Here is a 23,880-nt window from a genome sequence, read left to right on the forward strand (position 1 = left end):
TGAATAGTGTGCTCATGTTGCAAAGCAGACCTTGTTTTTTTATGGCAGTACATCTGTAATACGGGAGCATTTAGAGTGGAGACATGATGTCGTACATCTGGAGGATGTGTAAGATAGTTAGCTTGTTATCTTGCTAGCTAGTTAACAAGTGTGAGTCGAAGTTGGGTGCAAAATATATTTAACTATAGGGTTGTAACAGTATTGTAGATACAGCTGTATTGCAGTTTCAAAGTCTTTACAATAATGCCGTGACATGTGATGGTATCAAACAAAAACTTCAGTGTTTCCCACACATTCATTTATTTGTGGCGGCCCGCCACGAAATAATTACGTCGGCCACAAATTAAAAAAAAAAATTAAAAAAAAATTAAAATTTAAAAAAAAAAAAAAAAAAAAAAAAATTTTTTTTTTTTCGGTCCTCTTCAGCTTCTCAGGCAAATCATATAGTTGATGTAGATGCCCATATCGGCTGTTCAGATTTACTTTACAAAAGAGAAGTGTAGGATACTTCTCTTGTTGCCTTATTTGTATTTGACTTTATTAAATGTATTTATATTAGAAACACAACATGTGTATATAACAAAGGGTGCAAAGTCTGCAGGCAGTAGGAAACACATGGTTAAGTGTAGGGAGTAAAATTTTACAAGATATATTTTTTGTAAGAACCACAATTAATAAATATATTTCAGTGAATAACTTATTGTTCAAATCTGTATATAAATATGTACATAAAGTGTTGTAATTATATTGTAAAATGGATGGATGGATGGATGGATGGATGGACGTTTAAAACAAAACTGTTATTATTAATTAGTAAGTATAATTTTTTTTAGCCTTTTTAGAGAAAATCATATCATTGTAGTAAATTATGCAAATTACTCGATGATGTCATGGTGACCACGTCCATAGCCACGCCCCCACCGCCACAGGTATCTTGGCAGTTTATGGGAAACACTGAACTTGGTGTGTAGTTTTTTTCCAGGCGGATTTGCATTGGTCAGGCCTGAAAATAAACGACATCTCCCAGAATCCTCTGTGCAGCGCAAGTCAAGAAAGGTGGGAGCCGTGACGGCTCTGCATGGAACGCTGTAAGCAGGAAGTGAAGTGTGTTCGTAGTAGGGCTGGGCGATATGGACGAAAAAGTATATCTCGATATATTTTTACTTAAAATCGATATTCGATATATATCTTGATATATTTTCCGGTGAAAATATACATATAAAGATATTCATTTTTGAGCGAAATTCAACTGAAGGACAACTGTACTGTGAACAGTCTGTGGCTCTTTTATTAACCCAGTTAGTCAAGATGAATACAATTGAAAAACAAAGAATGTATACATAAAATAGAAAAATATTTTTTCTACATAAAATACTATACTATAGCTGTGCAAAAAATACAAAATGTATCAAATTCAGATAAAACATCAATTTGCAGGCATGCCTTTTTTAATTCCCAGTCGACGATGTAATGGACTGTCACACACATGTACGGTTCTGTGGTCCTACTAGACCACATGTCTGTGGTCAGCGCGAAGTAAGGGACTTTACTTAATTGTGCGGCTGGTACCTTTCAGCATTCAGACAGGTTATATTGTGGCTAAAACCTTCACATTTGTCATAATCCGAGGCAAGTTTTGACACACAAAAAAACTGCAAAAATCATTGAAACAATGTTTATTCCATTAGCAAACTTCCTTTATCTGAATAGCCATTTGTGATTTATAGCATGAAACAACAAATATCTTGCAGTCATGTTGTTTATGTTTCATAATGATTCAACTATCCAATGTCAAAATATAAACAGTATAAATAATTAACAAATGTCAGCTACTGTCTTGTTATAAAACACAAATGAAAATGAAATTTAGCCTTTAGACAGGCTAAACTGGAGCAAAAGTCATCACGTGTGTTCTTAAATGTGAATTCTACGTCTTCAATGTCGAGAGCAGTTTTGATTTGGGCTTACATGATAAACAACTAGAATGAATGTTTTGGGCATTGTTTTATCCAGACACATACATTTGTCCAAATGGGGCCAAGTAGACACGTTGTGGGTTTCCTGGATGTTGTCTACATCGCTAAAAGAAAAATCTAATCTTAACCAACCGTGACTCTTCATAGTAAACTAACCAACCAATCATGGATTTTCTTATACCTAAACCAACCAGTCATCATTGATTTTTCCCGTATATGTTGTCCCCTGCCCGTGAAGTTGTACTAGTCTCTTCTCTTCTCCCTCTCTCTTCTTTTGTGGCATGGGTCTAAAAATAGCTAAAGTACGGAAATCGCTACTTGTTTAAAAAGTAGCAAAACTAAAACCGTAGTTTTTAACACCGTGGCTTTATCAAAAATCTTACTCATTATGGGAAAACCGTAGTTGTTGGCAGGTATGCAGAAGTTTGCGTTTTACTTACTAGTTGGTGACTGGCACACGTGTCGCCGGTGGCACAGTCAGACTCCATATTTTTATTGAAGATTGCTTGAATATTGAAAATGTGAGTATAAAAGGTTTCTTCTTGTTAATTCAACCTAATGTGTTGGTTGCCTTTATTCAAATAAAATGTGAATGCATTGGCCATTAATTGTTGTTGACTTGCTTGTTCGTATCCATAATTTATTTATACCTAATTCCCTTACAAGAAATGAATGAATGAATGAATGAATGACCCATCAAAGGTGATGGGTCAAATGCAGAGAATAATTTCGCCACACCTAGTGTGTGTGTGACAATCATTGGTACTTTAACTTTAACTTTAAATAAGGCGTCTAAGAGGAAGGACCGAGATTAGCTGGCTAAAAATGCAGTGTGGAATGAGATAGATAAATAAATAAATAATAAATAGTGCAGTCAGTGTGGGGAGGGGGAAGGGGTGGAGAGTGGGGGGCAGAAAGAAGAGCAGAGGAAGACTATGGAGCCCGATTAGCGTTCAGCAGTCTGACAGTTCAGGGAAGAAGCTGTCTCTGAGCCTGGTGGTTTTACTCCTTATACTCCGCAGCCGCTTGCCTGAGGGGAGGGGTTTAAAGTGCTCGTGTGCAGGGTGAGTGAATCAAATTGTTGTTAAAACGAAGCGTTACACTCCTACTGGCACTTTACACAAGTGAGAGACAGGAAGTAATCTGCCTAAGAGCGGACAAAAAATAGAACATTTGATCAACCATCACCCGCAAAAATATCCTTGTTGTGACACCAGGAATCCAGCGAGGCGAAAGATTTATTTGTGAGGCATTTACATTTTTACAATTCAAATTGTCTGTGACCATGCTGAGAATCGGCATTCTCAGCAGGTCTCTTTTTTTGTACCGCGGTCTTAATACTCTGACAATCTTGTACCGTGAGATATTGATATTGTTACATTCCCTATGATGACCTTTGCTAAATTGTTTGACAATCTATTATGCACAAAATTTATCAAAGTGGTCCCCAGGTTATGTTTTAAATGTATTTCTCTTACTGTACCAGAAAGGAACAATTTAATGTTTCTAATTTTATTTGCAAGTATGGATTAGGGCTGGGCGATATATCGAATATACTCGATATATCACGGGTTTGTCTCTGTGCGATATAGAAAATGACTATATCGTGATATTCGAGTATACTTTCTTAGGCAGTTGTTTTTAGCTGCAGGCATTACACTACAGGCGTTTGTCACTCTTTCTTGTCTCTCCTTTTCACAGAGACATAAAACAAGCGCACCTTCTTACATACGTCACATACTGCAACGTCATACGCCCTCCTCGCCCAGCAGAGAGTTAGCGGCATGGTAACTATGGGTGTGGGTAAAAACTGATCCGAATTCGAATCGCGATTCACACGTTGTGCGATTCAGAATCAATTGTCTTATATACCATAACAATGCAATCCAATTCCAAAACCAAACCCGGCCCAGCAACATTCAGAACTGCAATAAACAGAGCAAGGAGAGGAGACACAAACACGACACAGAACAAATTAAAAGTAGTGAAACAAAAATGATTATCAAGAACAGTATCAATACTAGTTACAATTTCAACATAGCAGTGATTAAAAATCCCTCATTGACATTATCATTAGACATTTATTAAAAATTTAAAAAAAAAGAACAATAATGTCACAGTGGCTTACACTTGCATCACATCTCATAAGCTTGACAACACGCTGTGTCCAATATTTTCACAAAGATAAAATAAGTCATATTTTTGGTTCATTTAATAATTAAAACAAATTTACATTATTGCAATCAGTTGATAAAACATTGTCCTTTACAATTATAAAAGCTTTTTACAAAAATCTACTACTCTGCTTGCATGTCAGCAGACTGGGGTAGATCCTGCTGAAATCCTATGTATTGAATGAATAGAGAATCGTTTTGAATCGGGAAAATATCGTTTTTGAATCGAGAATCGCGTTGAATCGGAAAAAAAAAAATCGATTTTGACTCGAATCGTGACCCCAAGAATCGATATTGAATCGAATCGTGGGACACCCAAAGATTCGCAGCCCTAATGGTAACGTCAGCTGTGATGCTAGCGGAGAGGTGCGAGTGGTAATACGAGAGAGAGAAGGTGCGAATCTGGTAACAAATGAAGGAAGAATTAATTCCCAATAAAAACAGCACAGGGTCCATCGTCTGGCGGTGGTTTGGCTTCAAGCGGGAAGATGAAGAACAAGTATGCGACCAACTTGTAGCATCGTTTGAAAAGTCACCCGCTAGAGATTGAAGAGTGCTTAAAACTCTGCATGTCAACATCTCCGGCCGGTCCCACACCAACAAAATGCCCAAGCAACCATTTCCACATCAACACCGTATGAAAAAAATAGTCAACAACAGAAGGAGATAACGTCCGCAGGAACCTACCACATAGCAAAGGACATACACTATTTGATTTCCTATTATGCAGCTCATTTTTATATGACAGTTATTGAAATATCATGTGTGACATCATGCACAAAAGTGCACTTTATTTGTTTTAAACTATTGTAGTGGCGTTCTGTACAAAAAGTGCACTTTAATTTAGTGTTGTTTTGATATGTCATCTTAGTGACATCATGCACAAAAGTGCACTAATAGCTTGTTTTAAAATGTCTCTGACAATCTTGCACTTTCTGTTTTGAAATTACATGAATGTTTGTGTCACTGCTTAATAACTGTTTAATAAATACAGTTTTGGTAAATTGACATAGTTGTGGTTTCTCTCTCTGCATGAAAGTTTAAAATGAGCATATATTAATGCAGTATGAACAAGAATGTTTTAATGTAGACACATAGAATCATCATACTGCTGTGATTATATGCATCATGTGTTAATTCAAGGCTAAGGCAAAATATCGAGATATATATTGCGTATCGTGACATGGCCTAAAAATATCGAGATATTAATAAAAGGCCATATCGCCCAGCCCTAGTATGGATGTTAAATGGGTCTTCAATTTTATTCATTATGGTCTTAAAAAGTCTGAAATTTGACTTGTTAAAACCTGCAAAGACCCTGACTACAGAACAAGTAATGCATCGAAAGTATCGAAAGTGAAAAGTTGGAATTGGGACACTCCTAATATAAGCTTTACTGTTGCAAAATGTTAACAAAACAACAACAAATAATCCTAGCTCTTTTAAAATAGGAATAAGCTAACAGAGCTGACTCACAGGGTGCGTGATACAGATCAATAAACCAATATTAACCAGATTGCAATATTTATTTAACTCAAGGGGGTCGTTGGAATTTCCAGGGGCTTCGGGACAAAAATGAATAGAGAAACACTGCATTAAATAAAGTAAAAAATATCGAACATAACGATCCAACATATTTCCCACAAAAAATCTGCTCTTATTACAACTCTGTAGGTGTAATATTGTAGCAAGTCAGTTAACTGTAGTGTTGAGTTTGTGATGTCCGATTGTCAGTCTGTTTCCGTCACAATTAACACTTCAGTGGCTCAGGCAGCACAGTGTGTGTGTTGGCGCGAGTGAGAGAGGACGGTCGAGTGTGGAGAAAAAGAGATAGTTTTTGTTGCTATTGTTGCTTTGGCGTGGTTCAAGTCGACAGTAGCAAGTTTTGCAATAAAGTGATTGTTGATCGACGACCTTCTTGTTATTATTACAAAACAAATAGACACTACAATACAGTAAGTCCCTTAAAGGGACTATATTATGCAAAACCAACTTTTACTGCCTATTTGTACCTGTTTTGTGTATTTTGTGTCCGAAAGTCCCGAACATTTTAAACCAAACCATGAAGGTATGACGGAGATACAGTATTTAAAAAACAATTGGCCTTCTTCCACACTTGTCCCAACGAGCAGTTTGGAATTTGAGACTTTAGTGACGTATTTTGTCTTAGTTACGTCAGCAAATATCTCATAGATGGTAGAAGTTTACCTGAAGAGCTTTACGCAAGTCCACCATTTGTATTCAGTTGTAGTCAATACATCTCGTTTTTCTTTATTCTCTTGTTGTGGGGCAGACTGGCTTGTACATGCACATGCATGCTAAAATTCTCCACTGCCACCATTTCAAATAAGTTGCATATATTTCTAACTTATATCCGTCAGCAGGCTCGATATGGAAGCTTCAAGAACTACAACATGGCTGACGGGAAGAAGATGCAGTGGAAAGGGGCTAGGCCTGGAGGGAGGAGTACTTCTGCACGTAAAAAGGACCACCCACAAAACAGGCACTCTGAAGAGACTTAGTCAGAAAACAGCTTAAAAATGGTGCTGTGCTACAAAATCTATGCAAAATTTTGACCAGAAGCACCACCGTTACATGTTATGTAGACCACAAGGGAGTGTTTTAAATGTAGGGGGGAAAAAAAGATCATTATATGATTCCTTTTTCCGTTCTGGTCAATTTCCTGGTAGTGCAGTTCTGTAATTTCGCTATCATGAAAAATAATGCATTTTTGAACATTTGCTGATCGATACTGATCATCACTTAACACATTGCGATGCATCGAATAATTAATGTATTGCCACACCCTTACTATATAGTGGGTATACAATGTCTACAAACGCCTGTCAAAATACCAGCTTTCTGTCATGTCTAACAAGATGAATGATTCCAGAACTTTTTCAGCCTGTACATTGGACCTATAACATTAACAATTCAATTGAAAAAACATGTGGAATATTCTAAAAACAGCAGGACTTTTTTATTCTCAAATTGATTTGTACTTAGAAAATATAAAACTGTATTCAATTTGTCTTTTACTACCATAAGTCTGATTATTGCAAAAAAAAAAAAAAGAATAAAAAATTGCCATTATATTACAACTTTGCGCAACTTCACCAATTGTTTATTGTAATTTTAAATGTTCAATATGCTCCCGTAAGAGGTTAACAATTAGGTATTCTATTGGTAAAGCCATTACTAATGATTTTGGGTTGTTGTCCTGCTAAAAACTTAAAGATATGTATTTTTATTCAGCTAACCTGACTGTTTGAAGCTCAAATTATATACGGTTAGCTTGATAGTGTCATCAACACAGTTCATCTGTGTTTTATTTTCTACCAAACATACCTGTTACACTATATGTGCTTTTTGAAGTATGTCTTGGAAAGATGCAACATGTTTTTCCCCCCAAGACTACCATGTTAGCTCATAGTCAGCCATATGGTGCAGACAAGAGATTGCCACATGAAGCACACAACCAGTACTTGCCAGAAATTCCAACAGTTCCTTTTATGTTGCTGGAGGCTGTTGGCATCCTCCCTGACCTGTTTTTTGGAGGGATGTCTAACTGGGATTTTCTCTGGTGTCAATGTTGATACCATATTTTTCACTTGTTAGTGAAAGTTCCTAAGCACTTTAGAACAATAACCGATAAAGCAAATAATTCATGCACGGTTGTGATAGCGGTTCAGGGATTACGATTGCACGCGGGTCAATTTTATGGCTCCTACAAAGTGAAGCTACAGCCAATTTTTCACGTAAACGCGAAAAAAGTCCTGACATGATTTATCTTGGTCTCATCAGACATCACACATCACTGTCATACATCACAAAAACCTGGTACTTTAACTATGTAGCTCTATACTGTCATTGTTTGGGGAATCAGCATACAAGATAGCAAAGAGTGAAACTGTGATGACAACCAAGAAACAGAAAATTACTGCAACATGGAAGATTGGGAGACGTGCCACTATCCTGGCTGCTCAGTAAAATATAACTGAACTGCCACGAGAGAACAGACAACAATCAGCATTCAGTCAGTGTGCTAAAAAAAAAAGCGGAAAAAATGTAACAATTTATTTTATATAACAATATAAGGAGTAGTTACTTTACATTATAACTGGTCCTTATGCTGACATGGCCCTCTGTGAAAATGAGTTTGACAACCTTGCTGTAGAATAGGCTTTTTATTGTCATTGCACATTAGGAACAACAAAATTGTGGGAAATTGATGACGCAAGCTATCATGCAAGGCGCTAACCAAGACCCACCAGGAGCCGTTAGAGGTTCAGTGTCTTGCTCAAGGGCACCTTGACATGAACTCACCAGGCCAGAATCGAACCAGTAGCCCTCCGGTTATAAGACGGCCACTCTACCCACCGAGCCTTGCTGCCCAGGCTGTATAGTTATTCAATAAGGGACCTATTATAAATGTTGTCTTTTCTGACTGAATGTTGTTACAATGTTGGATAATCGTGTTAAACAATTCCAAAGCCTCAAATCATAAGGTAAATGCATTTTAGCGTGAGCTTGCACACAGTTTTGGATGCCTCTGTTGTGACGTCACAGTGAGGTGCATGGATTCCCCCTTTGCTTCCGGCTGTGAGGCTATCATTTTCTTATAATCTTGGCATGTGCATAAAAACACTAACATGCAGTGACTTAAATGATGCTAAAAGCAGCTATTTTTTATGCAGCTCTGGACTGATCGGATGGTGTGCATGTGTACCTAATGTTGTGACAGGGTGAATCTATATATTGTTTATGAAGTATATTTTCGACCGTGTCTGGAAAAAGAATAGCGGTGACGACTTCAAAATGTATATTTAAACTGCGTACACTATCAAAAGACAAATAATACTTTCGGAGAGGGTGCGGCATAGTTTCATTTGAAGACAGATTTTAAAAAACGGTAATTAAAAGTGACTGGAGCAAAATTTACACTAAAGTTAGACCAAATCATATCCAATACATAGTATCTCGACCACAAGGAAGTGTTTTGAATGTAGATTAAAATTATCATCGGATTTTTAATGGTAACAGTTTTAACCAGGAAGGGAGCAACTAAATGTTTTTTTATTTTCAAAAGGGACAAAGTATCCTGAATTTAAACAAATTGGCAGGCTGACTGGCAACACTAAATTGGCCCTAGTGTGTGAATGTGCGTGTGAATGTTGTCTATCTGTGTTGGCCCTGCGATGAGCTGGCGACTTGTCCAGGGTGTACCCCGCCTTCTGCCCGAATACAGCTGGGATAGGCTCCAGCTACCCCGAGAGGGACAAACAGTAGAAAATGGAAGGGTGAATGGATGGATAAACAAACTGGAGGTCGGCCTCCAATTTTGGCCTGTCAGTTGTTTTTGTCAACCCCTTAGCATATTTTAAAAATATTGTTAAAGATGTATACTACTAGATATTACACAAATCTGCTATGTTACCTATAAAAAAAGTGAATATGCAGATATTTTGTTCATATATTGACCAAAACTGGATTGGTTTAAAATGTGTAAATGTATCCCTGCATGCTTTAGTTTTTCCTTACTGGAAAGAGTTACATATTTGTTTATCGTGCACAATGCACATACCAACTTAGGGTTGAGTTGAAAGCAAGTTTGTCAGTTAAAGTATAGATATGGAAACTGCAAGGAAAATATTGCCAATTTTAAATTGTAACACCTGTCAGAAGAACCGTGTAAGGGGGTCACAGCTTAAAAAACAACAAATGCTTGCCTTAAATTGAAGGCTAAAAAGGAGGCCACGACTGCTATAAAACCGCTTATTAGAAGTAAAACTGTCAGACATGTGTCTCCTCCTGGTGAAGTGACTGTCACCAAGGAGGTTGCAGTGTGGAACTACTGTCATTACGAGGAAAGGAGGGGGGGAAAAATCCCCGGAGCTGTGGGCATCGCAGCTGGTGTGCAAGCTTAGGTCCACTTTTCCTGGAGCCATCATCACCATTACCCGCCCTCTCCTCCATGTAGGTTGATGCAAAAGCCAAAAAATATACTCTTCTACGTGCATTATATTATCCAAAGCAATAGACCAAGGAGGAAAGAGCATGCGTGTATTCTGTATTGTCATCAGTGCGTGAAAAAAAAAAAAAAAAAAGACAAAAAAAAAAGACTCGCCTACTTACTTGGCCGCGGTCAGTGTGACAGCATGCTGGGGCAGGAGCGCCGAGATCCGAAGTGAAAAAAAGAAAAAAAGGACTCCAAAACACCCGATAATCGATCAATCCATCGCAGGGGTTCCGAGCAGTCCGCACGGGAGCGTCAAATCACGGACGAGTTTGGGAGAAGCTTCGGGAGCGATCATCTCCGCCGCGGTTCATCGTGTAGCTTCCGTGTCCCATCGGGATTTTAAAACTAGACCCCCACCCACACACATACATACACGCACGCACGCACGCACACACACTTAACTCCCCCTTTTTTCCCCCAAATCGCTGCTGGTTAGTTTCGCTTCGGTCGGGCTGCTCGTGTCAAGCCGCGGAGCTATCTGCGAGCAGTAGCCGAAGACACGGTGAACAAATCGGCGAGCGGTGACCTACTTCCGAAGTGGCACAGTGGAGATGATATTCATGCGCTCAGCGGCGGCGTGCACGCGCCGGGACATCTCTGTCTTTCCCAACGCCTAATCACTCCTACTGCACACCGACATCAACACTACGCGGACACACACTCAAACACACACACCATTAATTGTGCCCCTGCTGAGAGTGCAGAATATGTCATGTGAACACTGGGAGGCAAGTATAGTCACAAAAATGAAAATATACAACGTGAATGAATGCTGGGAGTGAGAAGTGTTGACATTGTGTGTACATCAGTGTTTTTCAACCTCCTCTGAGCAAAGGCACATTTTTTTCATAGAAAAAATACGGAGGCACACAAACAGCAGAAAACATTAAAAAATTAAACTCAGCAGCCGATATTGACAGTAAAAAGTTGTTCTTGCAATTGTTAGATATTAATTTAAAGGCCTACTGAAACCCACTACTACCGACCACGCAGTCTGATAGTTTATATATCAATGATGAAATCTTAACATTGCAACACATGCCAATACGGCCGGGTTAACTTATAAAGTGCAATTTTAAATTTCCCGCTAAACTTCCGGTTGAACAACTCCTTTGGATATGACGTATGCGCGTGACGTCACGACGACAACGGAAGTATTCGTACCCAATGTGTCACCATACAAACTGCTCTGTTTTCATCGAACAATTCCACAGTATTCTGAACATCTGTGTTGGTGAATCTTTTGCAATTTGTTTAATGAACAATGGAGATTGCAAAGAAGAAAGTTGTAGGTGGGATCGGTGTATTAGCGGCTGGCTGGTTGTAGCAACACAACAAGGAGTACTTACTTGGATAGCAGACGCCTAGCCGATGCTAGCCGCCAACCGCACGGATGATCGGGTGAAGTCCTTTGTCGCACCGTCGATCGCTGGAATGCAGGTGAGCACTGGTGTTGATGAGCAGATGAGGGCTGGCTGGCGTAGGTGGAGCACTAATGTTTTTATCATAGCTCTGTGAGGTCCGGTTGCTAAGTTGCTAAGTTAGCTTCAGCGTTGTTAGCAACAGCATTGTTAAGCTTTGCCAGGCTGAGAATTATTAACCGTGTAGTTACATGTCCATGGTTTAATAGTATTGTTGATCTTCTGTCTATCCTTCCAGTCAGGGATTTATTTATTTTGTTTCTATCTGCATTTGAACCAGATGCTATCACGTTAGCTCAGTAGCTAAAGAGCTTCGCTGATGTATTGTCGTGGAGATAAAAGTCACTGTAAATGTCCATTTCACGTTCTCGACTCTCATTTTCAAGAGGATATAGTATCCGAGGTGGTTTAAAATACAAATCCGTGATCCACAATAGAAAAAGGGGAGTGTGTGGAATCCAATGAGACCTTGTACCTAAGTTACGGTCAGAGCGAAAAAATATACACCCTGCACTGCCTCTCTAGTCCTTCACTCTAACGTACCTCATCCACAAATCTTTCATCCTCGCTCAAATTAATGGGGTAATCGTCGCTTTCTCGGTCCGAATCTCTCTCGCTCCATTGTAAACAACGGGGAATTGTGAGGAATCCTACCTCCTGTGACGTCACGCTACTTCCGGTATAGGCAAGGATTTTTTTTATCAGCGACCAAAAGTTGCGAACTTTATCGTCGTTGTTCTATACTAAATCCTTTCAGCAAAAATATGGCAATATCGCGAAATGATCAAGTATGACACAGAATGGATCTGCTATCCCCGTTTAAATAAAAAAAATTCATTTCAGTAGGCCTTTAAAGGCCTACTGAAACCCACTACTACAGACCACACAGTCTGATAGTTTATACATCAATGATGAAATCTTAACATTGCAACACATGCCAATACGGCCGGGTTATATTAGTAAAGTGCAATTTTAAATTTCCCGCGAAATATCCTGCTGAAAACGTCTCGGTATGATGACGTTTGCGCGTGACGTCACGGATTGTAGCGGACATTTTGGGACACCGTTGTGGCCAGCTATTAAGTCGTGTGTTTTCATCGCAAAATTCCACAGTATTCCGGACATCTGTGTTGGTGAATCTTTTGCAATTTGTTTAATGAACAATGAAGACAGCAAAGAAGAAAGCTGTAGGTGGGATCGGTGTATTAGTGGCTGGCTACAGCAACACAACCAGGAGGACTTTGAGTTGCATAGTAGACGCGCTACCGTGAGTACAGCTTTGGCTTCCAAACATTTGATCGCTTGCCCGTACATGCGTGCCGCTATGTGCATGTCACGTACGTAACTTTGGGGAAATATATGTGCTGTATGAACTTTGTGGAGGTGAACGGTACTTTGGGCTGTGGGATTGAGTGTGTTGTGCGGGTGTTTGATTTGTATTGGCGGGTTATATGGACGTGAGGGGGGAGGGGTTTGTTATGCAGGATTAATTTGTGGCATATTAAATATAAACCTGGTTGTGTTGTGGCTAATAGAGTATATATATATGTCTTGTGTTTATTTACCGTTTTAGTCTTTCCCAGCTGAATATCAGGTCCCACCCGCCTCTCACAGCATATTCCCTATCTGAATCGCTTCCACTGCCCTCTAGTCCTTCACTCTCACTTTCCTCATCCACGATTCTTTCATTCTCGCTCAAATGAATGGGGAAATCGTCGCTTTCTCGGCCCGAATTGCTCTCGCTGCTTGTGGCCATGATTGTAAACAATGTGCAGATGTGAGGAGCTCCACAACCTCTGACGTCACGCTACTTCCGGTACAGGCAAGGCTTTTTTATCAGCGACCAAAAGTTGCGAACTTTATCGTCAATGTTCTCTACTAAATCCTTTCAGCAAAAATATGGCAATATCGCGAAATGATCAAGTATGACACATAGAATGGATCTGCTAGCCCGTTTAAATAAGAAAATCTCATTTCAGTAGGTCTTTAAACCAAAACAAACCATGCATCACTATAGCTATTGTCTCAAAGTAGGTGTACTGTCACGACCTGTGTCCCGGGCATGACGTTAAAGTGCATCCGGCAGTGGAGGCTCCTCTCTGGGGTCTTGGGGCACTAGGAGGTAAACCCCTTTACTACTGTTACCCCAGGTGGCCCTTGGCAAAGGCCTAGTACCTGACTGCCCCCTAGCCAGGGATACGGTGAAGACTAGGGATGTCCGATAATGACTTTTTTTGCCGATATCCGATATTGTCCAACTCTTAATTACCGATACCGATATCAACCGATACCGATATATACAGTCGTGGAATTAACACATTATTATGCCTAATTTGGACCATCAGGTATGGTGAAGATAAGGTCCTTTTAAAAAATAAAATAAAATAGAATAAGATGAATAAATTAAAAACATTTTCTTGAAGAAAAAAGAAAGTAAAACAATATAAAAACAGTTACATAGAAACTAGTAATTAATGAAAATGAGTAAAATTAACTGTTAAAGGTTAGTACTATTAGTGGACCAGCAGCACGCACAATCATGTGTGCTTACGGACTGTATCCCTTGCAGACTGTATTGTTATATATTGATATATAATGTAGGAACCAGAATATTAATAACAGAAAGAAACAACCCTTTTGTGTGAATGAGTGTGAATGAGTGTAAATGGGGGAGGGAGTTTTTTTTGGGTTGGTGCACTAATTGTAAGTGTATTATGTGTTTTTTATGTTGATTTAATATAAATAAATAAAAAAAAAAAAACGATACCGATAATTTCCGATATTACATTTTAAAGCGTTTATCGGCCGATAATATCGGACATCTCTAGTGAAGACCTCAACGGCGGAGCAGGTGGAAGACGGTAGATTTAAAAACTACCACAACGGCTGCGATGGCGGGAGAAGGCTGCAGCAGAAAAGGGTCCCCAGTCGTCTTGGACTCCATGCCACTGGACCCTGACCCGTTTCTGTCAAGGATCGTGTGGTGACTGTCTGTGCACCAGTCTCCCCACGTTAAACAAAGTCACGCACAGGCATCCTCCATAAAGGTATACACCCCTACCAGGAGGATCGTCATACTCGTTCGAGTGACCGCAGATGATGATGACTGTCACGACCTGTCCCATCACGCCGTGACTTATTTGGAGTTTTTTGGTGTTTTCCTGTGTGTAGTGTTTTCATTCTTGTCTTGCGCTCCTATTTTGGTGTTGATTGTCATGTCATGTACGGATGTACTTTGTGGACACCGTCTGCTCCACATGCTGTGAGTCTTTGCTGTCGTCCAGCATTCTGTTTTTGTTTACTTTGCAGCCAGTTCAGTTTTAGCTTCGTTCTGCATAGCCATCCCAAAGCTTCAATGCCTTTTCTTAGCGGCACTCACCTTTTGTTTATTTTTGGTTTAAGCGTTAGATACTTTTTTACCTTCAAATTATCGTTGTCGTTCCTGACATCAACAAAGCAATTAACTACCTGCTGCCACCTACTGATATGGAAGAGTATTACACGGTTACTCTTGCGAGCGTTAGACAGCACATAAACTCAACGGCACATTTGCGGATTATAATTACTGGTTTGCAAAAAATATTTTTAACCCATTTAGGTGAAATTACATAATCTCCCACGGCACACCAAACAATATCTCACTAGTGTGCCGCGGCACAGTGGTTGAAAAACACTGGTGTACATGACAGACGAACACAATTCCAAGATACATCATGAATAAAGATCCATGACATATTCAAGTGTCTCAAACAGCAGCATATAGCACCAAATTCTGGACCCGGACTCCTAAAGCAGTGTTTTTTCAACCTTTTTTGAGCCAAGTCACAATTTTTATTGAAAAAATGCTGCTGGTGACACACCACCAGCAGACAACATTAAAAAATGAAACTCAGCAGCAAGTCGTTCTTGCAATTGTTGTATATTAATTCAAACCATAACAAACCATGCATCACTATAGGTCTTGTCTCAAAGTAGGTGTACTGTCACGACCTGTCACATCACGCCGTGACTTATTGGGTATTTTGGGTGTTTTCTTGTGTGTAGTGTTTTAGTTTTTGTCTTGCGCTCCTATTTTGTTGGCTTTTCCTGTAGCAGTTTCACGTCTTCCTTTAAGCGCTATTCCTCGCACCTGCTTAGTTTTAGCAATCAAGACTATTTAAATTGTTGCTATCCTTTGTTGATTGTCATTTCATTACGGATGTAATTTGTGGACGCCATCTCAGCTCCACACGCTGTAAGTTTTGCTGTCGTCCAGCATTCTGTTTTTATTTACTTTGCAGCCAGTTCAGTTCTAGTTTCGTTTTGCATTGCCTTCCCTAAGCATACATGCCTTTTCTTAGTGGCATTCCCCTTTTGTTTACTTTTGGTTTAAGCATTAGATACCTTTTTACCTGCACAGTACCTCCCACTGTCGTCTGCGTATTGTGATCACGACAACAAACCATGTTCCCGACATTTACAAAGCAATTAGCTACCTGCTGATATGGAAGAGTATAACATGGTTACTCTGCTGCACTCTAGACAGCACCGACACTCAACAACGGCACACTATTTGCGGATTATGATTACTGGTTTGCAAAAAATATTTTTAACCCAATTAGGTGAAATTACATAATCTCAGACAGCACACCAGACTCATGGCACACTAGTGTGCCGCGGCACAGTGGTTGAAAAACACTGTCCTAAAGGACACCCCTCCCACATTAAACCCACACATACGATTATAGATGTTCACTGTGCGATTATAGTGTGCGTAACAATCACCGTTTCCCGATTATCACAATTATTATGCATTAATTGATTTCACAAGAAGACATTTATGAACTCACATAGAAATTATTTCTTACTGTTGGAAATAACAGTAATCAAAAACATTATAATAAACATACAGAATAATAAATATAAACAAAAAGTAGTTCTAATCAATAAATTAAAGGGTCTGTTTTCAACTTGCTCAAAGTAAAATTGTTCAGACCAAGAGCTCCATTGGCTAGCTCAGCGCTTCTCAATTATTTACTGCTACGTCCCCCTTGGGAAAAGGAAAATAGTTTGCCCCCCACAACCCCACTCTCCATCGCAACTATAAATAGTATGATTTGTCAACAGCATTGTTATAAGTACAATTCTGCATTACCTTGCGTCATTATTAACATTAAAGAAAACAGCACAGTAGTCACACAAATGAAAACATATAACGTGAATGAATGCTGAGAGTGAGAAGTGTTGACATTATGTACATGACAGATGAACACAATTCCAAGATACATCATGAATAAAGATCATGACGTTTTCAAGTGTCTCAAACAGCAGCAAATGGCACCAAATTCTAACCCCGGACTCCTAAAGGACACCACATTAAACCCACACATATAATTATAGTCTGTGTAATAATCACTGTTTCCCTATTATCACAATCATAATGCATTTATTGATTTCACAAGAAGACATTTATAAATTCACACAGACATTACGTAGAAATTATTTGCCTGCTAATGTTGGAAATAACAGTAATAAAATAATAACATTATAATAAACGTACAAAATAATAAATATAAACAAAAAGTAGTTATAATCAATAAATTAAAGAGTCTGTTTGCAACTTCCATCCATCCATTTTCTACCGCTTGTCCCGTTCGGGGTTGCGGGGGGTGCGGGAGCCTATATCAGCTGCATTCGGGCGGTAGGCGCGGTACACCCTGGACAAGTCGCCACCTCAACACAGATAGACAGACAACATTCACACATTAGGGCCAATTTAGTGTTGCCAATCAACCTATCCCCTGGTGCATGTCTTTGGAGGTGGGAGTAAGCCGGAGTACCCGGAGGGAACCCACGCAGTCACGGGGAGAACATGCAAACTCCACACAGAAAGATCCAGAGGCCAGGATCGAACCACACGCACTAACCCCTGTTTCACCGTGCTGCCCTGTTTGCAACTTGCTCAAAGTAAAATTTTTCAGACCAAAAATATAACAAGAGCTCCACTGGCTAGCTCAGCGCTTCTCAATTATTTACTGCTACGTCCCCCTTGGGAAGAAGAAAATATTTTGCTCCCCACACCCCCACCCGCAGTCTCCATCGCACTATAAATAGTATGATTTGTCTACAAAATTGTTATAAGTACATCTCTACATAACATTGTGTCATTATTAACATTAAAGAAAAAAATACACAGGTCTTTTCTCATCTCCCACAGTAGTGACAGTGAAGCCAAACACTATATATGCTTCGTCATATTCTAGTACGGCAAAAAAAAAAACATGTTCCCCGAAGGTCACACATGCCCCCGGGTGATTGAGAAGGACTAGTAGGCCAGGGGTCAGCAACCCAAAATGTTGAAAGAGCCATATCGGACCAGAAATACAAAAATAACAATCTGTCTGGAGCCGCAAAAAAAATTAAAGCCTTATATAAGTGTTATAATGAAGGCAACACATGATGTAAGTGTCTATATTAGCTATATTAGCCTACTATCAGAATGACTATGTGTCAGAGGCTGACGCAAATCTTCGTTGACAGAAATGTAGAAATGTAATATTTATTCTACACATTTTTGCAACATTGGAAAACATTAATAACACGTATCAGAGGGTGAGATAACTCCTGGAAATTACTGACTTAGAAAGGCCAAAAGTATAGACGTGTGTGTTCAAGTTAAAGGAAACTGCAGGCTGTCTTCCTCTAATGGATTTAGCACAAGCACTCCACACAAGTCAATAACATCAACAAAGCTCACCTGTATGCATTCACGCACAGTATAAAACGTTAAGTGGACAAAATGAGACAAAGACGGAGTGGCATAAAACACGTCTTTCTGTGGCAAAGTCGGAGAAAGTTGTACATGTATACAAACTACGGTGAGTTCAAGGACCGCCAAAATTAGAAAGACAAAACGGCGATTGCCAAATACTCCCATCAGTGAAGCATATTTAATATAAACAGTGGGATTTCTACCAATTCTACCAGTGTCATGTTTGTTCTCTTACAGAAACCATATTAAAACAAAAAAATGTTTTCCCTCATCTTTTTACATTTTCATACATTTTTGAAAAAGCTCCAGGAAGCCAATAGGGCAGCACTAAAGAGCCGCATGTAGCTCGAGAGCTGCAGGTTGCTGACCCCCGGACTAGGCTATCTTATGTTACTAGTAGTGGTTCAACACATATTAATAAATAAATAAATACTTGTCACAATTAGGAGTTAAAAGATGGAAAACAATCCTGCGCCAACTGAATGAAATGTTGGCTTTGATTGGGTTTTATTTTCGTGCCTGTACAAGCGCGCATTCCCATGGCGTGTGCCCACCCACAGGAGAGATCTTCGCATACGAAAGGATACAAAACGGGATGAAATGGCCGCCACAAGTTAGCAAAACTATATCTCTCTCCAAACACAGTCCCTGCACCGTTTTTTTCCCCTGTGTGAGTGCATATCCTGAAGTTTTGAACTGAAAAAAGGGAGGATCACAATGATCGAACGCAAGCGCCCTGTAAGCATCCCTGACATACAGCAGCTTTAATTATATTGTCATCAACTGTCAGCCATGCCCTTTTTTTCATTTTTAATCATCTATTTTATGCTTCGTTATAACTGAAATGCATATATTTAGATGCCATTATACAGTGGTGTTATTCTAAAATGTTATGTTAGTGTTTTATACTTGCTATATTAACTTACAATGCCTACAGTTTATTCAACACAGAAGCAATCTCTAACATTAAATGGTCCTTGAATGAAGCCCAGGTCCATAAAGAGGCTGTGTTCCAGGTCACACATTGAACACCACTTGTTTATGTATTTCACCATGAGGGAAAAGTGTCTCCAACTGACTAAAGAGTTTCTTTAAGCTTTGTCTTGTTATGATTTGATTATGGTTAGGATTTATTGATTTTTAGACATGTTTTACTAGTAATTAAAGGGGAACTGCACTTTTTTTGTAATTTTGCCTATCGTTCACAATCATCATGAGAGACAAGAAGACAAAAGTTTATGTTTTTTGCATTCTAATGTGTAAACATCGTCTCGTTCTTGGTGGCAAGCAATGCCGCTAACTTAAAAATGCATTAAAAAACTGTCAATATTACTTAAATTTCGTTCTGTAACCTGTATAATAACCAAGCTGTAGCGACATTGTTATTGTAAGCGTGAACACTGAGGAACTATTTTTCTAGCGTAGTAACACATCGGCATGCTACGGTTTTGGCCGTAAAAGCTATCTACAGAAAGAGATAAGTGGGAAACTGTGAAATGCGTTTGAGTTTGTAATGCACAACACAATACAATAGGACACCAATCTGTACTGCCTGAAAAATATGAACAATCATATTACAGTATCTGTAAAGTATTAGCCCATATTTTATATTTTGTTTGTACACAAAAAAAATTGTATGTAATAACTTATTGGTGATAATCAATACATGTTATGTATTACTTAATACGGTAGAACATGTCATAATCTGTTACAATTGTAGTTCTTAGCACTTATGGATGTGATAATGGTTAGGTTGCTTTGCGAGTGTTTGTACTTGTAGTGTAACGACACTACCCAAAAGTCTCAGTGGTAGAGCGAAACCAGTAGTACAGAGACTACACAAGCGGAGATGAGAGCGAGTATGAGTATCCTACAGTGTTGTAAACAAAGACTTCCTGTGTAGTTGAAAGCTGTTATTCCTGCATCATTTAAACAAGCAACAAACAACATTCTGTATGTTTTGTAGGCTGTGGAGAAGGATCTCCACTTGCACAGAGAAAATTTTGCTTTTTTGATAAATGAATAAATGCAGGGCGCAAAGACACGCTTGTCTCTTTCACTTTTAATTAATACCTCTCATCGGTAAACATACCGTACAAGTTGCAAAATTGACACCGAAACCCTTCCGCTGCGTCTTATTCTCTGGCAAAGAAGGTGTGTTAAGAAACGGATTTATGATACATGCTTTACACTCCCTTTATATCGTAAATTCCGAACTATAAGCTGCTACTTTTTAACTACACTTTGAACCCTGCGGCTTATAAAACGGTGTGGCCAATTTATGGATTTATTTTTTTTGCTATTTGCCATAATGTTTTGTGTCCAGTAGATTTCATTAAACCCAAGCTAAGGACTGAAATAATGTGTTATTGTTTGTAGTATGGCTTTATGAGTTTGCTCACTGCAGGTGCTACGAGTTGAAAATATACTTCCTGTTTTGCCTTAAAACGAAAGTAAAACCGCCCATAGCGTTTCTGCTCGAAACCAACGTTTGTAGGTTTCACAGTTCGACTAAAATAATTCTTACTTACTGAACTGGCCCATTTGTGATGTCTGTAGGAGAGTTTTTAATGCAAATGTGTCTGTGCTATCGTAGTGTACTGAAGCTAGCCTCGTTAGCATGAGCTAATATGAAACAGGTTTATGAGTGTCTGTGTTAGATGGCATTCTTTTTGTATTGTTTCAGTTTCACAAATTCCTGAGTAAATTCACCAAAATGTTATTGTGTCGGTTTAGCTGATTGGAGAACTAGTTTCCGCCAATAGTGGGTCCATGATGATGCTTTCCATTGTGTTCAGCTGTTTTACTGCCGAGTTAAAGACACCGTTTTAAAACAATCTAGGTATGTAAGTTACATATAGAAAATATTTCTGTGTAAATAACTCATTTTATAGCGTATAGATCTGCGGCTGCGGTGTGGCTAATATATGGAAAATGTATTTTTTCTTTTAAAATTTAGTGGGCGCAGCTTATATCTCGGTGAGCTGTATAGCCCGAAAAATACGGTAATTTGTTCATGAAGAAAGGCAAACCCGGAAGCACCAAATCTGTGCGCACCTTTTTGAGGATGCCCACAGGTACTTCACAGGTTCAAGCCTGGGGACATCTAGGAGATGTGTTTGGGCTTGTTATCATGTTTAAGGGAATCATGCGCTGCTTCACAATGTCACAGTACAGATTGACATTCATGATTCCCTTTATGAACCACAGCTTATCAGTGCCGACAGCACTTATGTAGCCCCAGAAAAGGACACTATCACCACCAGGCTTGACTGTAGGCATGAGACAATTATCTTGGCACTCACTTGCACTGCCAGCTTTTTAGACAATGACTGTGTGGTGAGTCACTTTCAGGGCATAGTAAATCTATACTGCTATACAAGGTGTACACCGACTACATTAAACTTTCATTTCTATGTCATAGTCTCTTGAAAAGACATAATAAAATGGATGCTGAAATGTGAGGGGGCTACTTTTATAAGATACAGTCATTTTTAATAGGTTTTTTCTAAGACAGGGTCATGCTTTTATCATTTTCACCTGTACATATGATAGAAAAGATGATGCAAACACTGCAATGGCACATGCAAAACATGCTTTAACGTGCAAATAAATAAAATTGAGTTTTCCCATTTAAAGACACCCACTTTAAAGTCCTTGTATTTCAACAAGCCCATAATGAGATGATGGAATTATCAAATGAGGTTGAAGCAAGGTGACAAAGTCAGTCAAACGGATAAACAACAGTTAAATCTACTGGCATGAGGATTCAATCATTCACAATCGGGATGTACCGGTTGATCGGCCATTGAGCACACTAGAATCGATCATATACTAATACTACCCTTGGTATCGACACCACCAATTTATGGCTCAATCCGCCCTCCTCCTACACGTGTACTTCTGGCCGAGACAATGCTGACACACCAAGAGTTGTTATATCATCCTCTCTCGACTTCTATTAATCTGGTTATTATTTTGCTGCTAATATTGACTTACTTTCTGCTGTTCCATCTACACTTATTAAAGTTATATATTATATTATATAATTCACTTCACTATATCACAGGTATTTTATTGGTGCGGTTTAAAGCTAGCTTTGCGGTTGGCTTAGCTAGCGCCATGCCTGCTCCTGGCTTGCTCTCGAGGTGTAACATGTTTAGCATTGTCCTCCAGTGATAATAGTATTTAAGATAATAAGCAAAGCCATTTATTTGTTGTACTGAAATTGATTATTATAATTAACTTAGGAGAGCGGTTTCACACTGTGTATGGAGACACATCATTAGCGGATAGCCGCTTGTCAGTCGGGGGACTAAAAATAAAAAACGTATTTTCCGGACTATAAGCCTCTACTTTTTAGCTACACTTTGAACCCTGCGGTTTATAAATAGGTGTGACTAATTTGTGGATTTTTCTTCGCTAACAGCCATAATGTTTTGTATTCAACAAATAGTTTTTATAAAACACCTATAGACACTGAAAAGGTGTGTTATTGGCTGTGCTATGGTGCCATCTTGTAGATGAGTTCCATCATTGCAGGTGCAGCTAGTTGAAAATGTGCTTCCTGTTTCGTGCCTTGAACCGGAAGTATATCCCGTTTCATCTACCATTCGTCTATAGTGCTTCTGCTCGAACGGATTCTTCATTCATCACTCCAAGCAACGTTTGTAAGCTTTACAATTTACCTGAAACCATTCATACTTACTATAAACCCTTCTGTGTGATGTCTGTGTTTTCATGTATATTTGTACGTGCTATCATAATGTAATCAAGCTAGCATCGTTAGCATTAGCGAATATGCTAACACATTTACAAGTGTCTGTGTTAGTATTACTAACTTACAATGGACTTATTTTTTTATTGTTTCAGTTTTGTATTTTCAGACGTCACCGTGGAGTTATTGAGTCTGTTTAGCTATAGTCAGTTTGTTATAGACAGGTTGCTATTTCGACAAAAGGAGGAAACACGAGCACTATGCTGAAACATTTGGAATCACGGCATGCTATAACTGCAATACAATTATCTCCCGTAAATACAACAGCGAGGTACTAACACCGACTATCATGTTAACGTCATTTGCCTGATTGTCAAAGCTGCTGTTACATATTACATTGAAATGAATGCCTTTCCATTTAGATGAGCATGACGAGAGACTGGTTCTGTCTACCGAGCAGTGACTTTGTTTGTGGTGAAAGGCTTGCATCCATTTGTCACAAGAAAAACTCCTGATTATTGGTAGGTGAATGTTCAACTATAGTGAGAAAAAGATGCATGTTTTCCTTTAACCAGATTTTGCCTCAGTCATTGCAATTATATACATTGTTTATTAGAGAGATGAGAAATATTCTCAACCCTAAGTACAAACCCCTAAACAGACAGTTTAAGTAAATGTTCATGTAAATGTTACATTCTTGAGTAATGTATTTTGTTATATTCTAGAGAATAATATTTATTTCTTAGAAAATGGATGGATGGATATTTATTTTTTAAAAAGGCATTATTTTTCTATGCTCTTTGGCTCTTAAGCCCTCACTGT

At 38.9% G+C, this 23,880-nt stretch overlaps 1 protein-coding gene across 2 annotated transcripts in view; it reads right to left on the reverse strand.

Moving 5' to 3' along the window:
* Nucleotides 1–23,880, reverse strand: part of bahd1 (bromo adjacent homology domain containing 1) — a 120,943-nt gene that overhangs the window by 34,929 nt on the left and 62,134 nt on the right. The window contains exon 1 of one of the 2 annotated variants that reach the window (XM_062041626.1): nucleotides 10,286–10,697. The exons of the other annotated variant lie outside the window; for it this stretch is intronic. The gene's annotated coding sequence lies outside the window, so the exon portion shown is untranslated. Of the gene's footprint in view, nucleotides 1–10,285; nucleotides 10,698–23,880 lie in introns of those variants that run through there. 2 annotated transcript variants of the gene reach the window in all.

Source organism: Entelurus aequoreus, linkage group LG03, assembly GCF_033978785.1.
Source record: "Entelurus aequoreus isolate RoL-2023_Sb linkage group LG03, RoL_Eaeq_v1.1, whole genome shotgun sequence".
NCBI lineage: Eukaryota > Metazoa > Chordata > Actinopteri > Syngnathiformes > Syngnathidae > Entelurus > Entelurus aequoreus.